Source organism: Pan troglodytes, chromosome 6, assembly GCF_028858775.2.
Source record: "Pan troglodytes isolate AG18354 chromosome 6, NHGRI_mPanTro3-v2.0_pri, whole genome shotgun sequence".
NCBI lineage: Eukaryota > Metazoa > Chordata > Mammalia > Primates > Hominidae > Pan > Pan troglodytes.
In genome coordinates, this window is record NC_072404.2 from 84,395,372 (window position 1) to 84,414,828 (window position 19,457).

Here is a 19,457-nt window from a genome sequence, read left to right on the forward strand (position 1 = left end):
AGCCTTTGGGGTGTTGTCCACCTACCATGACTCCTCATCCCTCATGCTCCTTCCTTGAGGGTCTCTTCTTCCTGTCCTCTGCACATTCAATAGGCTTTCCTGCCTCTAAGTCTTTGTCTAGGTGTGTTTCTCTGCCTGGAGATGCTACTGATAGGCCTACCTCTAGAATGTTCTGGCTTCAACTTTCCTAGGCTTCAGTGTGATTCTCTCTCCTGCACAATGTCTTCCAGCACCCAGACCTCTCCTTTCAGGTCTTTGGAGCAACTGGATGTATGTGCTGCTTTAATGTGTCTCTTCAAGGTGTGGTCTCCTCATTTTGACCATTTTTTTAATTCATTTTCAAGCTGATGGACATTGGGGTTGTTTCCATTTTTTGGCTATTATGAATGATGCTGCTGTGGATATTTATGAACATATGTTTTCAATTCTCTGAGGTATACACCTAGGAGTAGAATTACTCATCCTTGGGCCATATGGTAACTCTATGTTTAACTTTCTAAGGAACTGCCAAACTATTTTCCAAAGCAGCTGTACCATTTTACACTCCCACCAGCAATGAACCGGGGTTTCAATTTCTCCACATCCTGGCCAACTCATGTTATTGTCTGCTTTTTTTGATTCTAGTCATCCTAGTAGGAGTGTGAAGTGGCCACTGTGGTTTTAATTTGCATTTCTCTAATGACTAAAGATGTTGAGCATCTTTTCATTTGCTTATTGACCGTTTTATATCTTCTTTGAAAAAAAAGTCTATTCAACTCTTTTGACCATTAAAAAAGGGTTATTTGTCTTCTTATTTTTGAGTTATAAGAGTTCTTTACATATTCTGGATACTAAGACATTTTTCTGACGTATGATGTACTAATATTTTCTCCCATTCTGTGGGTTGTTTTTCACTTGCTTGATAATGTCCTTTGAAACATCAAAGTTTTTCTTTTTGGTAAAATACAAAGTAGCTATTTTTTCTTTGGTTATTTGTGGTTTTGAAGTCATATCTAAGAAACCATTGCAAAATCCAAGGCCATGAAGATTTACCCCTGTGTTTTCTAAGAATTTTATAGTTTCATCTCTTATATTTAGGTCTTTGATGCCCTTTGAATTTTTTTTCTGTATAGTATAAGGTTGAGGTCCAAATTCACTCTTTTTCATGTGGATATCTGTGACCCAGCACCATTGCTGAAAAGACTATTCTTTCCTTATTGAATTGTCTTGTCACTCTTGTCAAAAATCAATGGACTATAAATGTGAGGGTTTGTTTCTAGACTCTAAATGTGATTCCTTTGATCTCCACGTCTATCTTTGTGCCATACTATACTGCTTTGATTATTATAGCTTTGTAGTAAGTCTTAGAACTGGGAAGTGTGAGTCTTGCAACTTTGTTCTTTTTCAATACTGTTATGGCTATTTTGTGTCCCTTGAATTTCATATGTATTTTAGGATTAGCTTTTCCATTTCTGCAAAAAAAAAAAAAAAAAAAAAAAAGGCAGTTGGCATTTTGATAGGGATTCCATTGAATCTCTAGATCAATTTAGGAAGAAATGCCATCTTAACACTTTTAAGTCCTCTAATCCATGAACACAGGATATCTTTTTTACTTAGATCTTTAATTTCTTTCAATAATGTTTTCTCATTTTCAGTGTACATGTCTTGCATTTTTTTGGCTAAATTTATTCCTAAGCATTTAATCCTTTTTGATGCTATTGTAAATGGTTTTGTTCTCTTAATTCCCTTTTCAGAATGTTCATTGCCAGTGCAAGTAGTGTGTTTAATACACCTCTGTGATCACACCAACCACCCAGGTACCTCATGGTCACTCTGAACTGCAGGTTTTACGAGTCTCCTTGGTCTTTGCTTTCACACAGCCAGGGACAGGTGCCAACTGACCACACCCACTGGAGACCTGTGTTCCAACTGTGCCTGGGCCCTTCTCATCTTTTCATTTGCCTCATGTGACTCTCTGTCAACCAACACTGCCTTCCATCCCTGCCACAGTCTAGATTTTTAAAAATGTGTTCTTCCTCCTCAATCTCCTATCCTGGTGTCCTGGGCCCTTACTGCCTTCAGAGAATATTACTTTCCATTTTGTTGAAAAGTTGTCTCCCTTACTTCTCAAAAACCTGTCTTCCTTCACTCTCGTTTCCTTCGGTCTCTGACCCTCTTCCCACACTGTAGGTACCCTAAGCCATTATTCACTCCTTTCTTTCATTTCTTCAATCAAGCTACAAATATAACCAGATCGTTATGACTCTAGCCACAGCTCTACTTATCTCTTAATTTGAATTTCCTCTCTCTTATACCTTTAATGCCTTGAAACCTAACTTCTGCCATTGTTACTTTATTGAAATTGCTCTTTTAAAGGTTATCAGGTGATGCGGTTTGAGTGTTTGTCTCCTCCAAATATCATGTTGAAATGTGATTGACGGTGTTGGAGATGGGGTCTGATGGGAGGTAACTGTATCATGGGGCCATATCCCTTATGAATGGTTTAAGCACCATCCCCTTGGTGATAAATGAGTTCTTGCTTAGTTAGTTAATGCAAGATCTGGTTGTTTAGAAGTCTAGGACCTTCTCACCTCACTCTCCTTTTCCCACTCTTGCCCATTGATGTGCCTGCTCCTGCTTCACCTTCCGTCATGGGCAAAAGCTCCCTGAGGCCTCACCAGAAGCTGAGCAGATGTTGTACAGCCAAAAGCCAATTAAACCTCTTTTCTTTATAAATTACCCAGTCTCCAGTATTTCTTTAAAACAAGGCAAGAACAGCCTAATAAACCAGGATCTATAAATTATAAACTTCAATTGCCCCCAGGCGCTGTGCTGAGTACAGTTGATATAACTTCTCCTATATGTAGTCACTTTCTTGGAGATATTTCCATCCTCAGCGCTTTCAATAGCATTTGCATGCTAATTTGGCTGTTTGAAACTTCTATCTCCAAACCAAAAATTTCCCTCAATTCCAACTTTGTATATCCAGCTCCCTACTTGACATACCACTTGGATGTCTAATAAGCATTTTAAATTTAGATGACCCAACTGAACTGATCCTCTTGTGTAACCACCATCACCCATACACTCATCCAGCATCTATTCCTTCTTGGTAATGATAACTCCATCCTTACAGTTGCTTAGGCCAAACACCTTACTTACCCCTTTCTCTGATCCACCATATTCAATCCATTAGCAAATCATATCCAGATTTCACCTCCACAGCTACCTCCCTGTTCTAAGCCAACTTCCTTTCTTGATAAGGTTAGTGCAATGGCCTCCTAACTGGTTCCCCAGTTCCCCCTCCTTGCCTCCCTCAGCTTTTTATCAACACACCATCCAGAGTGACTGCTTTTAAAATACTATATTATTTAAAATCATGTTACTTTAAATTGGAGTCAGGGTGTGCCATCTCTCTGCTGAAAATCTTCTGGAAGCTTCCAATCTCACCCAAAATAAAAGTCCAAGATCCTTGCGATGGGTCTTGCAATCCAATAATAGCTTTCTGAGCTTCCAGAACTTCCGGCCACATGTCATATTGTTTGCTGAGACTTTTCCTTGATCATCTTATTTAATCCAGCCACATGCGCCTCCCTGCTGATCTGTGAACCGTCCATGCCTGCTCCTGCTCAGAGCCTTTGCACTGGCTGTTCCTTCTCTCTTGAATACTCTTCCTTTAGGTATCTTTCTCTTTTTATATTTTTAAAAATTTTAGATTCAGGGGGTAGTGTACATATTTGTATCATGGATATATTGCATAATGCTGAGGTTTGGGCTTCTACTGAACCCATCACCCAAATAGTAAACATAGTACCCAGTAGGCACTTTTCAACCCTTACCCTCCTCCCTCTCTCTCTACTCTGGTAGTCCACAGTGTCTATTGTTTCCATTTCTATGTCCAATGTTTAGCTCCCACTTATAAGTGAGAACATGTGGTATTAGGTTTTCTGTTCCTTTGTTAATTCACTTAGGATAATGGCCTCCAGCTACATCTATGTTGCTGCAAAGGATATGATTTCATTCTTTTTTATGGTTGCATAGTGTTCCATGACATGTATGTGTATATATATATATATATATATATATATATATACACACAAACACACACACACACACACATATATATATACACTTACACCACGTTTTCTTTATCCCATCCACTCTTGATGCGCACTTAGGTTAATTCCATGAATTTGTTATTGTGGATAGTGCTGTGATGAACATACAAGTGCAGGCATCTTTTTGATAGGATGACTCCTTTTTCTTTGGGTAGATACCCAGGAGTGCCTCCTCCAGATGTTTGAATGGCTCACTCTCTCACCTCTTTCAAGTTTCTGCTTAAATGTCATATTCTTTTTTTTTCTTTTTTGAGATAGAGTCTCACTCTGTCGTCCAGGCTGGAGTACAATGGCGCGATCTTGGCTCACTGCAACCTCCACCTCCTGAGTTCAAGTGATTCTTCTGCCTTAGCCTCCAGAGTAGCCGGGATTACAGGCACCTGCCACCATGCCCAGCTAATTTTTATATTTTTAGTAGAGACAAGGTTTCACCAGGTTGGCCAGGCTGGTCTTGAACTTCTGACCTCAGGTGATCTGCCCACCTTGGCCTCCCAAAGTGCTGGGATTACAGGCGTGAGCCATCGTGACCAGCCAAATGTCATATTCTTGCTGAGACTTTCCCTTGATCATCTTATTTAAAATTTCACATCTACCCCTTACTCCCTATCTTTCTCCTTGCTTTACTTCTCTGCAAACACCTATTATCTTCTATTAAACCATCTATTTTCCTTACCTACCCAGTTTGTTGTTTGGCTCCCTTGGCTAGAATGAGAGTGGCATGAAGGCAGGGGTGTGTTTGCTTAACTTTTTTGTTCACTGCTCTATCTCTAGCTCTTAGAAGAATGCCTGGCATATAGTAGGTGCTTGATAAATATTTGTTGACATCATGAATGAATGACACAGTGCTTGCTTTCGAGGTGTTCACAGCTTACTCACTGGAGTCAGGCAAGTAAAAAGGCAATGATAAAATGTGAAATATTGCTAGGAAATACACGGTGGGTTCATAAAAGCAGAATAGGATGAGTCCCCATCCAAAAGAGGAAGGTCAAAGAAGGATTCCCAGAGGAGAAGGCATTGAAGTCAAGCCCTGATGGAGTCAGCCAACTAGGCAAGTAAGAGAAAAACAGATCAGACCAGGAATATGGAGCAGCTGTTTAAAGGCCTGGAGACCAGAGGAAATGTGGTGTTTTGGAGAACCCAAGCATAGCTTTCACCATGATGGAGTATAGAGGTGGGGGAGCTGGGTCTAGTGCAGGTGAGACTCCACTAGATGGGGTCCATCAAGCTCAGGAATCGGGGCTTTCTCATCAAAAGCCATCTGAATTTTAGGCTGACCACACTGTCTGTTGAGTGGAGAATGAACTGCAATGAGGATGGAAGTAGAGGGGCGGATGAAGGTCTGAACTCAAGTGTGACAGTGAAGGTTAGAAGACAGATTTGAGAATGCATACAAGTTAAGTAGTTAAGAATTCTTCTTTTTTTTTTTTTTTTGAGAAAGAGTCTCACTATGTCACCCAAACTGTAGTGCAGTGGCGCGATCTCGGCTCACTGCAACCTCCGCCACCTGGGCTCAAGTGATTCTTGGGCCTTAGACTCCTGAGTATCTGGGACTACAGGTGTGCACCACTGTGCCTGGCTAGTTTTTTGTTGTTGTTGTATTTTTAGTAGACATGGGCTTTCGCTATGTTGGCCAGGCTGGTCTTGAACTCCTAGCCTCAAGAGATCTGCCCGCCTTGGCCTCCCAAACTGCTGGGATTACAGGCGTGAGCCACTGTGCCTGGCCAATAATTATTCTATCTTACTGGAAAACGGAATATTTTATCATCATACACTGACACACTTCACCTTATTTTTTTTCTGAGACAGGGGTCTCACTGTCACTCAGGCTGCAGTGCAGTAAAGTGATCATAGTTCATTGCAGCCTCCAACTCCTGCGCATACGTGATCCTCCTGCCTCAGCCTCCCAAGTAGCTGGGACTACAGGTGCATGCCATAACACCTGGTTATTTAAAAAAAAAAAAATCATAGAGACAGGGTCTCACTATTTTGCCCAGGCTGGCCTCAAACTCCTAGGCTCAAATGATTCTCCCATTTCAGCCTCTCGAAGTGTTGGGATTACAGGCATGAGCCACTGTGTCCAGGCCGCATTCATCTTTAATAACGCATTTTGATCTACAGGCTAGTTTGTTTGATATTAACGAGGTTACCCCAGCTTTCTGCTCTTTAGAATTTGCCTGACATAACCCTTTCCATCTTTTTAATTCAACATTTCACTCTCCTGAGGGTTTTTTTTTGTTTTTTGGGTTTTGTTTTTTTTTTTTTGAGACAGAGTCTCACTCTGTCACCCAGGCTGGAGCGCAGTGGCGCAATCTCGGCTCACTGCAACCTCTGCCTCCCAGGTTCAAGCGATTCTCCTGCCTCAGACTCCGGAGTAGCTGGGACTACAGGTGCGCCACCATGCCAGGCTAATTTTTGTACTTGTAGTAGAGACGGGGTTTCACCATGTTGGCCAGAATGGTATCAATATCTTGACCTCGTGATCCACTGGCCTCAGCCTCAAGAAGTGCTGGGATTACAGGTGTGAGCCACTGCGCCTGGTCATTTTTTTTTTTTTTTTGAGATGGAGTCTTGCTCTGTTGCCTAGGCTGGCATGCAGTGGCATGATCTTGGCTCACTACAACCTACACCTCCCTGGTTCAAGCAATTCTCCTGCCTCAGCCTCCTGAGTAGCTGGGATTACAGGCACACGCTGCCATGCCCAGCTAATTTTTTGTATTTTAGTAGAGACGGGGTTTCACCGTGTTGCCCAGGCTGGTCTCAAACTCCTGAGTTCTGGCAATCTGCCCCCCTCGGCCTCCCAAAGTGCTGGGATTACAGGCGTGAGCCACTGGGCCTGGCGCTCTCCTGAGGTTTTTTATGTGTCTCTTGAAAATGGAATACAGCTGGAGTTTTAAAAATTTAAGGTGGCAATCTCTGTCTTTTAACTGAAGAGTTAAATCCATTCATATTCATTGTAATTAATGATATATTTGTACTTATTTCTACCATCTCTCTTTGTGCTTTCTGTTTGTCCAGGCTCCTCTGTTTCCTTCTTTCTCCTCTACTTGCCTTTGCTTGGATTAGTTGCGTTTGGTTGATTTGTTGACATGTTATCAGATTTCATTGTTCCCCTCTACAGATTTAAAAATCACACTCCATTTCTATTATTTTATTGTTTACTCTTCAAATTTAACCAGTGACAACTTTGCAAAATCTAATTTTATAAAATATCTTAACATCTGCTTCCCCTCAATAAAATTCAAAGACATTAGGATACCAAATCTGATCACTTCCTTCTAATAGTTCAGTATTTTGGTTATATCTCCCTTGTTCCCCAAATTAGACATTATTCTTATGATTTTATGCAATAAATGTTTGCATAGATTTATGTGTTTATAAATTTCTTTGCTTATAATTCATTCTTGCCTCAAGACATCCTTCTGCAGTCATTTTCCTTTTTCCTACAGTACATTCTTTAGAAGTTCCTTTGGTGACTGTCTGTCATAGGACAGACACACTGTCAGATTTAGTTTATCTGAAAATGTCTTGGGATAATTTGTTATGCAGCAAAAGCTCACTGATACAACCACTTTCTTTCTTTTTTTTTTTTGAGACAGAGTCTCGCTCTTGTTGCGCAGGCTGGAGTGCAGTGGCGTGATCATGGCTCGCTGTAACCTCTGCCTCCCAGATTCAAGCAATTCTCCTGCCTCAGCCTCCTGAGTAGCTGGGATTACAGGCACCCACCACCACGCCTGGCTAATGTTTATACTTTTAGTAGAGACAGGGTTTTGCCATGTTGGCCAGGCTGGTCTTGAACTCCTGACCTCAGGTGATCTGCCTGAGTAGGCCTCCCAAAGTGCTGGGATTATAGGCATGAGCCACCACTCCCGGCTGATACAACCACTTTCTTATGAGCCTAGAAGAAAAATCTAAATAATATTTGTTATAGTTTATCTAAAATCTGTCTATATGAGAGCAGGGAGACCCTTCAAAGTATCTAATGTACTCTACTACTGAAAGCTATTTCATTACTGTGATGCTCATTCACCAAATTATGGCCAAGCCACTATCTGTGAAATCTATCATCTTGGTATGATGATGCTCACTGTTGCCAAGGTAATCCTGCTAGTGGGAGGAGAAGGATGGATAATGCATTATTCTCTGAGTTTACGACTGCCTGAAACTTGTGACTCTCATTCCTGCAGTGTGGAGCCAATAGACAATTAGCTCCCTGTTACGCACCCAGAGTCCCCTAGTTCTAGACTTGTGCACTTGAATCAACTTTGCGCCCTTCCCCTCCCTCATCCTTTCATCCACAAATTTGCATGTCCTCCAATTCCTGCCTCTAAATATTTCCTCCCAAAATTCCAGACTATTCTGAGACCCGAATATTCTTACTATTCTGAGACAGATGCAGATAAAGACAGATCTTTATCACTGGTTCTCTTGCCTCCAGACCCTCACAGTTCCCATCTACCCTACCCAGTCCTGCAGGTTATAACCATACCATTCCTTGCCTCAATCTTCCATTGCTCTCATGGTCCACCAATTTAAGAATAAACTTTCTACCATGACTTTTTACTCTATGGTCCCACTTACCTTTTCAGGTGTAACTCTTGCTTTTCTGGCTTAGTCTGATAGATGATATGAGGTTTCTCAACAACAGCTGACCGTCCAGCCTGCCTTCCCTGTATATGCAGGATATTCTCTCCCTAGCCCCACCCTGTCTCCACTGGCTCCATATAGCCCCCACCCAGATATGATTGTTCCAACTTACATAATCTCGTATTTTATAAATGTGTCTTTCTTTGCTATAGGATTTTCTTATTGTTATTTTTAGCAGCATTATACCCATTTTTATCCAGCATTAAGGACCAACAAAAGTATCTTGCAAAAATCAAATGCTCTATAAATGTCTTTGGAAGTGAATGGGATTACTCTATTTGGCTCCTGGGCTCATGAGGAGAAATGAACGTCATTATCCACACCCTAATGGATTAGGAAAAAACCCTCTGAGCTCAAATACAATTAATTCTCATTTAGGGGAAAAGAATTTTCCATTTGAGGTGATCTAAGAGACACATACAACTATTAACCCAAATTTAACAGCCTTGAAGGAAAACTAGAATATGCAGGTTACAGCCAGATAAACAAAAACCAGATAAATAATTGCAGAATGACTCCAGAACACGGCAAAATCCATCAGATTATCAATAAAAACATGGCTTGCAATTGCTTTCCTATTAGAGGCCTTTCTCTTGATTTTAAAATCCAGCAGTCAGTGTAGAAAACAATGGCTAAATGCAAAATGTAGGTTTCTTGGCTGGGCACAGGGGCTCACACCTGTAATCCCAGCACTTTGGGAGGGTGAGGCAGGAGGATCACTTGAGGCTAGGAGTTCAAGACCAGCCTGGGTAACATAGTGAAACACCGTCTCTATAAAAATAAAATAAAATAAACTAGCTGGGCATGGTGGCACATGCTTGTAGTCCCAGCTACTCGGGAGGCTGAGGCAGGAGGATCACTTGAGCCCAGGAAGTTAAGGCTGCAGTGAACTATGACTGCACCACTGCATTCCAGCCTAGGTGACAGAGCAAGATCCTATCTCTAAAACAAACACCAAAAAAGAAAAGTTCAGGTTTCCCAGCTTCTACTCAAGAGACAGAGAGATATATTCCATTAATTCAGATCTGCTTTGGAGTAAATTTATTTATTGCTTGGTTAAAGCCCAGAAGAATGGTTTCTTATGACTGCAAGTACATGTGCATATTATTGAAATTGACAGAGTTTCTCCTTTATTATCCTGGGTGTTTGGGAAGCTGGGCCAAGCAAAGAAAGAGGCAGCCCAGCAGTGGACAGGAGCCCCTCTAGGCTGTCCTGAGAGCAAGGACCCAGTCCCAGGCATGGAGGATACAGGCCTGAGAAGATGCTCTGTCTCCAGGGGCCTGTAGACATCTACAGAGGATGCTGCCTTTGGAAAAATTCCAAATGCCCAATCCCAAACTGAATATAGAAAACAAATGTCTCACAGTGGGCAAGTGGTGGCTGCCTGAGAGCTGGGGTTAGAAAAGGAGCATGAGAAATCCTTGAGGGAGATGGAAATGTTCTGAATCTTGATTTCAAGAGCAGCTTCACAGGTGCACACATCTGGCAAAACTCATCAGATTGCACACTTTAAATAGATGCAGTGTATTTATTTACCTTACGCTTCCATATAGTTGATTTAAAAATATATATGGGAGCTTAGAAAGCATGCTATGGAACCAGATGGTTCCTGCAGAGAGGGCCAGCTCCTGGGGGCTGGGATGGTCCCAAGGGCCCTTCCTCTGCTGGCTTCTCCCTTCTGCCATATGACTCATCATGCTGGATTCAAGCACTATGTTTCCAGAAAATGCATTTGCTACTTGGAATGAATGGGGATACATCTTTGTGCCACAAAAACCTCAGGCTGATTTTCTTGCAGAGACAGTTCTAGGAGTGGATAGATTGGGGCAGTTCTGATGGAGGCAGGGTCTGGCCCACATGACCTGTGGAGAGACCTGGGCCCTCTCTTGGTGTGGGGCACCAGGATGAGAGCTGGAAGAGCTGGGTGAGAGAGGGAATGCGTAGTCCACTCCGACTTCTAGGGAATCAGGAGAATATTCCTAAGCACATCTTCAAAGCACACCTTTGACTGCTGAATTGGTTAAGGAAGCAAAGACTTTATTTCTCAGTAGGACAGACCGCTGATAACATGAATTTTCTTTTTTGTCTCTATATGTGAAATGGGAAGGGAGGGCTGTATCCTGGTTCAGTGTGGACATGCTAGCAAGCACTGGCTTTCTGTACCACAGCTCAACCAGCTCACTTTCTTCGCTTACCAACTAGAGCAGCATTTCTGACCTTGCTGTGTCATTAGAGAGACAGGAGTATAATGGTTAAGGACTTGGACTCTGGGGCCTGCTTAAGAAATCCAGGCTCTGCTACTTAATGATTTTATGGCCCTGGGCCAATTACTTTAGCCCTATGGGACTCCGCTTCCTCATTTTTTAAAATGGGGATAATGGCTGGGTGGGCACCATGGCTCACGCCTGTAATCCCAGCACTTTAGGAGGCCGAGGCGGGCGAATCACTTGAGGTCAGAAGTTTGAGACCAGCCTGGCCAACATGGTGAAACCCCGTCTCTACTAAAAATACGAACATTAACTGAACGTGGTGGTGCACATCTGTAATCACAGCTACTTGGGAGGCTGAGGCAGGAGAACTGCTTGAATCTGGGTGGCAGAGGCTGCAGCAGGAGAATTGCTTAAACCTGAGTGGCAGAGGTTGCAGTGAGTGGAGATTGTGCAACTGCACTTCAGCCTGAGTGACAGAGTGAGACTCCATCTCAAAAAAAAAAAAACAAACAAAAAAATTGGGATAATTATAGATTACATCATAGGGCATTTATGGAGACTGATACGGTTTGACTCTGTCCCCACCCAAATCTCATCTGGAATTGTAGCTCCCATAATTCTAATGTTTTGCGGGAGGGACCAAGTGGGAGGTAATTGAAACATGGAGGTGGGTCTTTCCTGTGCTATTCTCGAGATAGTGAATAAGTCTCACAAGATCTGATGGTTTTATAAAGGGGAGTTTCCCTGCACAAGTTCTCTTCTCTTGTCTGCCACCATGTAAGACGTCACTTTCACCTTCCACCGTGATTGTGAGGCCTCCCCAGCCACGTGGAACTGTGAGTCCATTAAACCTCTTTTTCTTTATAAATTACCCAGTCTCAGGTATGTCTTTATCAGCAGCGTGAAAATGGACAAATACTGGAGCGTGACACACCTGGGCAGCTGCAGGAAGGCCACAGTGGCTGGAGCTGAAGGATGATGTGGAAAGTGAAGGAAAGAGCCAGGCCACATGGGGACACCAGGGACACATAATGGGTGATGACTCAGGGAGACAGAGGCCAGACCTCTCCCCAGAGCAATTATGCAAAGGAACAACATTAGATTTGCATTTTAATGAAATCATTTTAGCTGTGGGTTGGAATATGGCTTGGAGAGGCCAAAAGGGAAGGAGATGAGTTGGTATTTTCATGGAACAGGTGAGAGGTAATGGCTTGGGTGGTGACCTTTCTGCAGTATGCAACCATCTGTGCCAGCCCTGGTGACACTCTCCTGGATGGAGAACAGTGGATGGATTTGAGAGACCTAGAAGATAACACTTCATGCATTTGGCACCAAATTGATTATGTTACAGGAAAGGGGTCCCGATCCAGAACCCAAGAGAGGGTTCTTGGATCTTGCACAAGAGAGAATTCAGGGCGAGTCCATAGAGTAAAGTGAAAGCAAGTTTATTAAGAGAGTAAAGGAACAAAAGAATGACTACTCCATAGACAGAGCATCCCTGAGGGCTGCTGGTTGCCTATTTTTATGGTTATTTCTTGATGATATGCTAAACAAGGGGTAGATTATTCATGCCTCCCCTTTTTAGACCCTGTAGGGTAACTTTCTGACATTGCCATGGCATTTGTAAACTGTCATGGTGCTGGTGGGAGGGTAGCAGTGAGGACGACCAGAGGTCACTCTGGTTGCCATCTTGGTTTTAGTGGGTTTTGGCTGGCTTCTTTACTGCAAACTGTTTTATCAGCAAGGTCTTTATGACCTGTGTCTTGTACCGACTGCCTATCTTATCCTGTGGCTAATGCCTTGGCTGTCTGGGAATGCAGCCCAGCAGGTCTCAGCCTCATTTTACCCATCCCCTACTCAAGATGGAGTTGCTCTGGTTCAGATGCCTCTGACAATTAGATGGGGCTAAGGTTGACTCCTGGGTGGCAGGCCTGAGAACAGGGTGGATGACAGTGCCATCTTCCAGGCTGGCTGATCCTGGAAGAGGACCAGGCTTCAGGGAGAGCTTGAGTTCATTTCTGGTCAGTAAGCTTGTAGCTGCCTCAAGACTCCAAAGGGAAAAGTCAACACAGCAGGCAGATGGACATGTCTGGAGGGGCCTGTGATGGAAACTGAAATGTGTGAATCACAATCCTGTAAGTTATAATCGAAGCCTGGAGGAGGGCTGAGATCACCTAAGGAGAGAGAATAAAATGAGAACAGGAGAGACCCAGCCTTGATGAGCTCCAACAGAGGAGGCGAGTCTACAGCAGGTAGAGATGAGAGTGTAACCGTGTGCAATGAGTTCATTTTGCTGGCTGTCCAGAGACAGCTGACTTACCCAGACAGGGCAATTGCAATAGAGAAAGAGCTTACTTCACATACAGCTAGCTGAATGAGAGACTGGAGTTTTATTATTACTCAACTTGATCTCCCTGAAAATTCAGAGGTAATGATAATTTGGTGGGCAGGGGGCTAGGGTAGGGGTGCTGCTAATCGGTTGGGGATGCAATCATAGGGGTGTGAAAAATGGTCCTTGTCTGCCGAGTTCACTTCTGGGTGGGGCCAGAGGGAGTTTGGTGGGTCCAAGTGGAGCCGTTGGTTGTCGGAAATGCACAAACCTGAAACCTTATCTCAAAAGGCCAATCTTAGTTTCTGTAATAGTGACGTTATCTGTAGGAGTTATTGGGGGGTTGCAAATCTTGTGACCTCTGGAATAATGGCTGGTAATTGTTTAGTCTACATCTCAGCAGAATTCAGACTCTTCTCATCCTCCTCGCCTGGTGGTCTCTCATTAGCTTTACGAAGGCGGTTGAGTTTTGGAGAAGGGATATTATCATTTAAACTATAAACTAAATGTCTCCCAAAGTTTGCTTGGCCCAAGCCCAGATATGATTAAAGGCAGTTTGGATGTTGAAGGCAAGATGGGGATTGGTGAGATCCAATCTTTCACTGTCGTCATTTCCTTACTGTTATAATTTTTTGCAAAGGCAGTTTTAGGAGAGACACCAGGCCGTGGAGTCACAGAAATCCAGTGGGAAGAGTGGATCAAGAAAAGACTAATCAGCCAGGCACGGTGGCTCATATCTGTTATCCCAGCACATTGAGAGGCCGAGGCAGGCAGATCACTTGAGGCAGGAGTTTGAGCCTAGCCTAGCTAACATGGTGAAACCTTGTCTCTGCTAAGAATACAAAAAATTAGCTGGAGGTGGTGGCACACACCTGTAGTCCCAGCTACTTGGGAGGCTGAGGAAGGAGAATCGCTTAAGCCTGGGAGGCGGAGGTTGCAGTGAGGTGAGATCGCACCACTGCACTCCAAGCCTGGGTGACAGAGCAAGACTCTATCTCAAAAAAAAAAAAAAAAAAAAAGAAGAATTGACAGGACCAGATGCCAATGAGAAGTGAATTCTGGGAGGATGACAGAAAAATATCCTTTGATGGGGTCATTGATGACACTTTTAGTGGAACGCCAGCAGCCAGTGAAAGTTTTTGGAGAAGTTTTAGTCACAGAAGATGTTTATGAAGTATAATTCTAAGTTCGAAACAGAATACAGAACACAGAATAGCATCATCTTCATGATGTAAAAATCATTTGTAATATGAAGGAGCATATAGGAATGAATATGTATTATTTTAATCAAAAGAACATAATAAAAGTTATGAGGACTTGTGTTTCTTAATTCTTTGTGGAGTACACGTCTAAGCTTTTCCTTAAATAATATCCTGAAATTGGAATTAAGCTTATCGTTGAAGTTAAAATAAACTCAAAATATTCAAAACAACATATTTTTCCCAGCTAAAAGATTATTTAATCTTTTTCGTTGTTCTTCCAGTATGCTGGATTCTTCTCTCACGTTTTGTTTCAGTGCAAACTGATGAACTCCTCTTGGTTACTATTGATTTCATGCAAGTTAGCAGTGACTAATCATGGTGGCCATTAGCCTCCTTAGTGCATTTGTCCTCTACTGATTTAATTTCATTTAATGTAATAAAGCATGTTACTTTCATGACTAGGTTTTGAAGATGTTTGGTACAATGTTTTAAATTCATTGCATTATCTGGAGAACAAAAAGCCCACCTGTTTGTAAGGCATCCTGGTATGTTTAGAATTTCTCATTGATTTCAGGAACTCTGGCCTTGATGTTAAAGAAAGTGATCACAGACCTTTGTTTGTTTAAGGCAGGCAGGGATGCATCTGACTGTCAGGGAAACCACACATTTCTGGGGGAACAAAGACAGCACATCTTTGTAAAAAAAAAAAAATCTGCAGGCCAGGCGCGGTGGCTCATGCCTGTAATCCCAGCACTTTGGGTGGCCGAGGTGGGCGGATCACGAGGTCAGGAGATCGAGACCATCCTGGCTAACACAGTGAAACCCCGTCTCTACTAAAAATACAAAAAATTAGCCGGGCGTGGTGGCAGGCCCTGTAGTCCCAGCTACTCGGGAGGCTGAGGCAGGAGAATGGCGTGAACTTGGGAGGCGGAGCTTGCAGTGAGCTGAGATTGCGCCACTGCACTCCAGCCTGGGTGACAGAGCAAGACTCTGTCTGAAAAAAAAAGAAAAAGAAAAAAAAATCGCAGCAGGCAAACGTTCTGCAATTCTCTGGGCTTCTTCTACTTGCAAACACTTATCAAACACACTGAAGCCTCCGTTAATGTCTTTGCCTCCCCCCTTATTGAGGAAGCTAATTAACTGGGTAGCTAATTGTCTCTTACTGAGAACTACTAGAAATTTATACTCTGATTATTTGCTTAGGAGAAGTTGGATGAAATAACTTGGACTGTTGAAAAGTCAAAATAGTTTTTTCAATCAACTGGGGCCTCCATTCCCCTGCAAGATTTGTGTGCATGCTGATGGGAGAGAGAGGGTCCCTCTATGCACCTGCAGGGAGGAGCCTGCAGTTCCTTTGTGCCTGTGACTCAGTAAATCAGAGGGCTTAGGCTGTCTGCCAACACATTAACCCTTGCTCAGGTAGTGTATTAGTCTGTTCTCACATTGCTATAAAGAAATACCTGAGACTGGGTAATTTTTAAAGGGAAGATGTTTAATTGGCTTCTGGTTCTGCAGACTGTATAGGAAGCATGGCTGAGGAGGTCTTGGGAAACTTACAATCGTGGCAGAAGGTGAAGAGAAAGGAGAGGCACGTCTTACATGGCAGGAGCAGGAGGAAGAGAGACAGGGGAGGTGCCTCACACTTTTAAACAACCATGTCTTATGAGAACTAACTTACTGTATAGTACCAAGGGGGGGATGGTACTAAACCATGAGAAACTACCCCCATGGTCCAATCACCTCCCACCAGGACCCACCTTCAGCATCAGGGATTACATTTCAACATGAGATTTGGGTGGAGACACATATTCAAACCATATCAGGTGGGGATTAGGAAACGCCATTCTCACCACTACGAAGCATCTTACTCCTTTAAGGAGGGGATAGAGACGAGGGCCCAGGAATGTCAGCATAATCTAATTCACTCCAGAGCAGTAGAGGGGGAAAACATGAGCATAGGGGATAAGAGCCCTTCTATGGTTTGAAAGTATCCCCTAGGCCGGGCATGGCAGTTCATGCCTGGAATCCAAGCACTGTGGGAGGCTGAGGCAGGCGGATCACCTGAACTCAGGAGCTCGAGACCAGCCTGGCCAACATGGTGAAACCCCATCTCTATTAAAAATACAAAAATTAGCTGGGCTTGGTGGTGCATGTCTATAGTTCCAGCTACTCAGGAGGCTGAGGCAGGAGAATCACTTGAAAACAGAAGGCAGAGTTTGCAGTGATCCGAGGTTGTGCCATTGCACTCCAGCCTGGATGTCACAGCAAGACTCCATCTCAAAAAAAAAAAAAAAGTATCCCCCCAAAGAGCATGTGATGGGAACTTAATCCCCAATGCAACAGTATTGGTAGGTGGGCCTAATGAGACGTGATTATGAGATAGGAGTTCACCAGGACTGGTTTCACAAGACACAGATCACAAAGACTGCTGATAAAACAGGGTGCAGTAAAGAAGCTTGCCAAGACCAGGTACGGTGGCTCATGCCTGTAATCCCAGCACTTTGGGAGGCCAAACTTGGAGGATTGCTTGAGCTCAGAAGTTCAAGCCCAGCCTGGGCAACATAGCAAGACCTCACCTCTATTAAAAATACAAAAAAATAGCTGGGTGTGGTGGCATGTGCCTGTAGTCCCAGCTACTTGGGAGGCCGAGGCAGGAGGATTGCTTGAGCCCAGGTGGTCTAGGCTGCAGTGATATATAGTTACGTCACTACACTCCAGCCTAGGCGACAGAGCAAGCAAGAGCTCGTCTCAGAAAAAAAAAAAAAAAAAAAGCCAACCAAAACCAAGATGGCGATTATAGCAACTTCTGGTCATCCTCGCTGCTCTTTACACCCTGATTATAATACATTAGCATACCAAAGGAAAGCCCCACCAGCACCATGACAATTTACAAATGCCATGAGAGCATCCGAAAGTTATCTTATATGGTCTGAAAGTGAGAGGAACTCTCAGTTCTGGGAATTCCCTGCCTCTTTTCCTGGAAAACTCATGAATAGTCCACCCCTTGTTTAGCATATGATCAAGAAATAACCATAAAAATAGCCAACCAGAAGCCCTCAGGGCTGCTCTGCCTATGGAGTAGCCACCCTTTTCTTCCTTTATTTTCTTAATAAACTTGCTTTCACTTCACTCTGTCAGCTTGCTCTTGAATTCCTTCCTGCACAAAGCCAAAAATCTGTGTGGCCTTCCAAGATGAACCCCAATTTTGGAGTCTGTCCTGTGACAATTAGGCCATGAGGGTGCAGTGAATGATTAATGTTGTTATTGCTAGAGTGGGTTTGTTATAAAAGGGCGAGTTCAGCTCTCTTTTTCTTTCTCACCCTCTCTCTTTTTTTTTTTTTTTTTTTTGAGATGGGGTCACACTCTGTTGCCCAGGCTGGAGTGCAGTGGTGCAATGTTGACTCACTGCAGCCTCCTCCTCTTGGGCTCAAGTAATCCTCCCACCTCAGCCTCCTGAGTAGCTGGGACTACAGTTGCACGCCACCATGCCTGGCTAATTTTTTTTTGTATTTTTGGTGGAGACAGGGTTTCACCATATTGTCCAGGCTGGTCTTGAACTCCTGAGCTCAAGTAATCCACCCACCTTGGCCTCCCAAAGTGCTGGGATTACAGGCGTGAACCAAAGTGCTGGGATTACAGGCGTGAACCACCGTGCCTAGCTTCTCACTCTCTCTTGACCCTTCTACCTTCAGCCATGGATGTGGTGACACAGCAAGAAGGCCCTGGCAAAATGCCAGCACCTTGATCTTGGACTTCCCAGCCTGTAGAATGAGAAAATAAATTTCTGTTCATTATAAATCACTCAGTCTCAAGTATCCTGTTATGGCAGCATAAACAGACTAAGGCCCCTAGTGAAGCATGTGCTCGCTTAGACCTGTTACTAATGATTGCCTGGGCACCATGTTGAGGAGGACATTCAGGCACATCTGGTTTAGCAGGAAAGAGTGCAGTGATCGATTTGTGATGTCTGCAGGGGCACAAGATGGTCTGGGAACTCTCACCATTTGTTTGCCACACACAGAATGGTAATTCCTGGTGAAAGGCTCCCATGGTCCCTGAAACATTTCTTCCTAGGGACTTGGGATCCTGTGACTTATCTCTGACCTAGACCCTACCCAACGGACAAGAAGACAGCACTTCCTCTATAACACAGCCAGCTTCTGACTGCCAGTGTTAGGATGGGGAGAGCTGGGGTTCAGTATGAAAAGTGAGGCCCTAGTGAATCAGGTAGAATGTGGAGTGGTGAAAGACAGGGGCCTACATGGAGCATGAAGGTGCAGTTGAAAGGCTGCCACAGCAGGTCGTCAGCAAGTGTGTGTGGCATGTCACTGGGGTTGGTGGTGTTAGGTGTTGCTGATAGAAACAGTATCAGCCAGTGGTGCAGTGGCTCACGCCTGTAATCCCAGTACTTTGGGAGGCTGAGGTGGGTGGATTACTTGTCAGGAGTTCGAGACCAACTTGGCCAACATGGTGAAACCCTGTCTCTACAAAAATACAAAAAATTAACTGGGCATCGTGACAGATGCCTGTAATCCCAGCTACTCAGGAGGCTGAGGCAGGAGAATCACTTGAACCCAGGAGGTGGAGGTTGCAGTATCAGCTGAGTTACTCCTCTAGCTGATATGTTTTATCTAGCCATCATTCTGCAGATGGTGGTGGTGGACACATAATCATAGAAATAATAATGGTGGCTACTTATTGAGCCCTTCCTCCTTCCTATATGTCAGGCACTGTGAATGACCCACACCCTTTACATTCAGGGTTTAAATGGCAGACACTGGCAAGAACTATTAACTTAGCCAGGCGCAGTGGCTCATGCCTGTAATCCAAGCACTTTGGGAGGCCAAGGCAGGAGGATTGCTAGAGGCCAGGAGTTTGAGACCACCCTGGGCAACATGGCAAAACCCTGTCTCTACAAAAAGTTAAAAAGTTAGCAAGGCATGGTGGCACATGCCTGCAGTCCTAGACACTCAGG

At 43.7% G+C, this 19,457-nt stretch overlaps 1 protein-coding gene and 1 long non-coding RNA gene across 2 annotated transcripts in view; both read right to left on the reverse strand.

Moving 5' to 3' along the window:
- Positions 1–19,457, reverse strand: part of LOC745916 (DNA mismatch repair protein MutL) — a 69,631-nt gene that overhangs the window by 7,621 nt on the left and 42,553 nt on the right. The window lies entirely within an intron of this gene.
- Positions 1,628–19,457, reverse strand: part of LOC129135518 (uncharacterized) — a 48,839-nt gene continuing 31,009 nt past the window's right edge. Inside the window, exon 3 of the long non-coding RNA XR_010158546.1 lies at positions 1,628–18,243. This is a non-coding gene — a long non-coding RNA (uncharacterized LOC129135518). The remainder of the gene's footprint in view (positions 18,244–19,457) is intronic.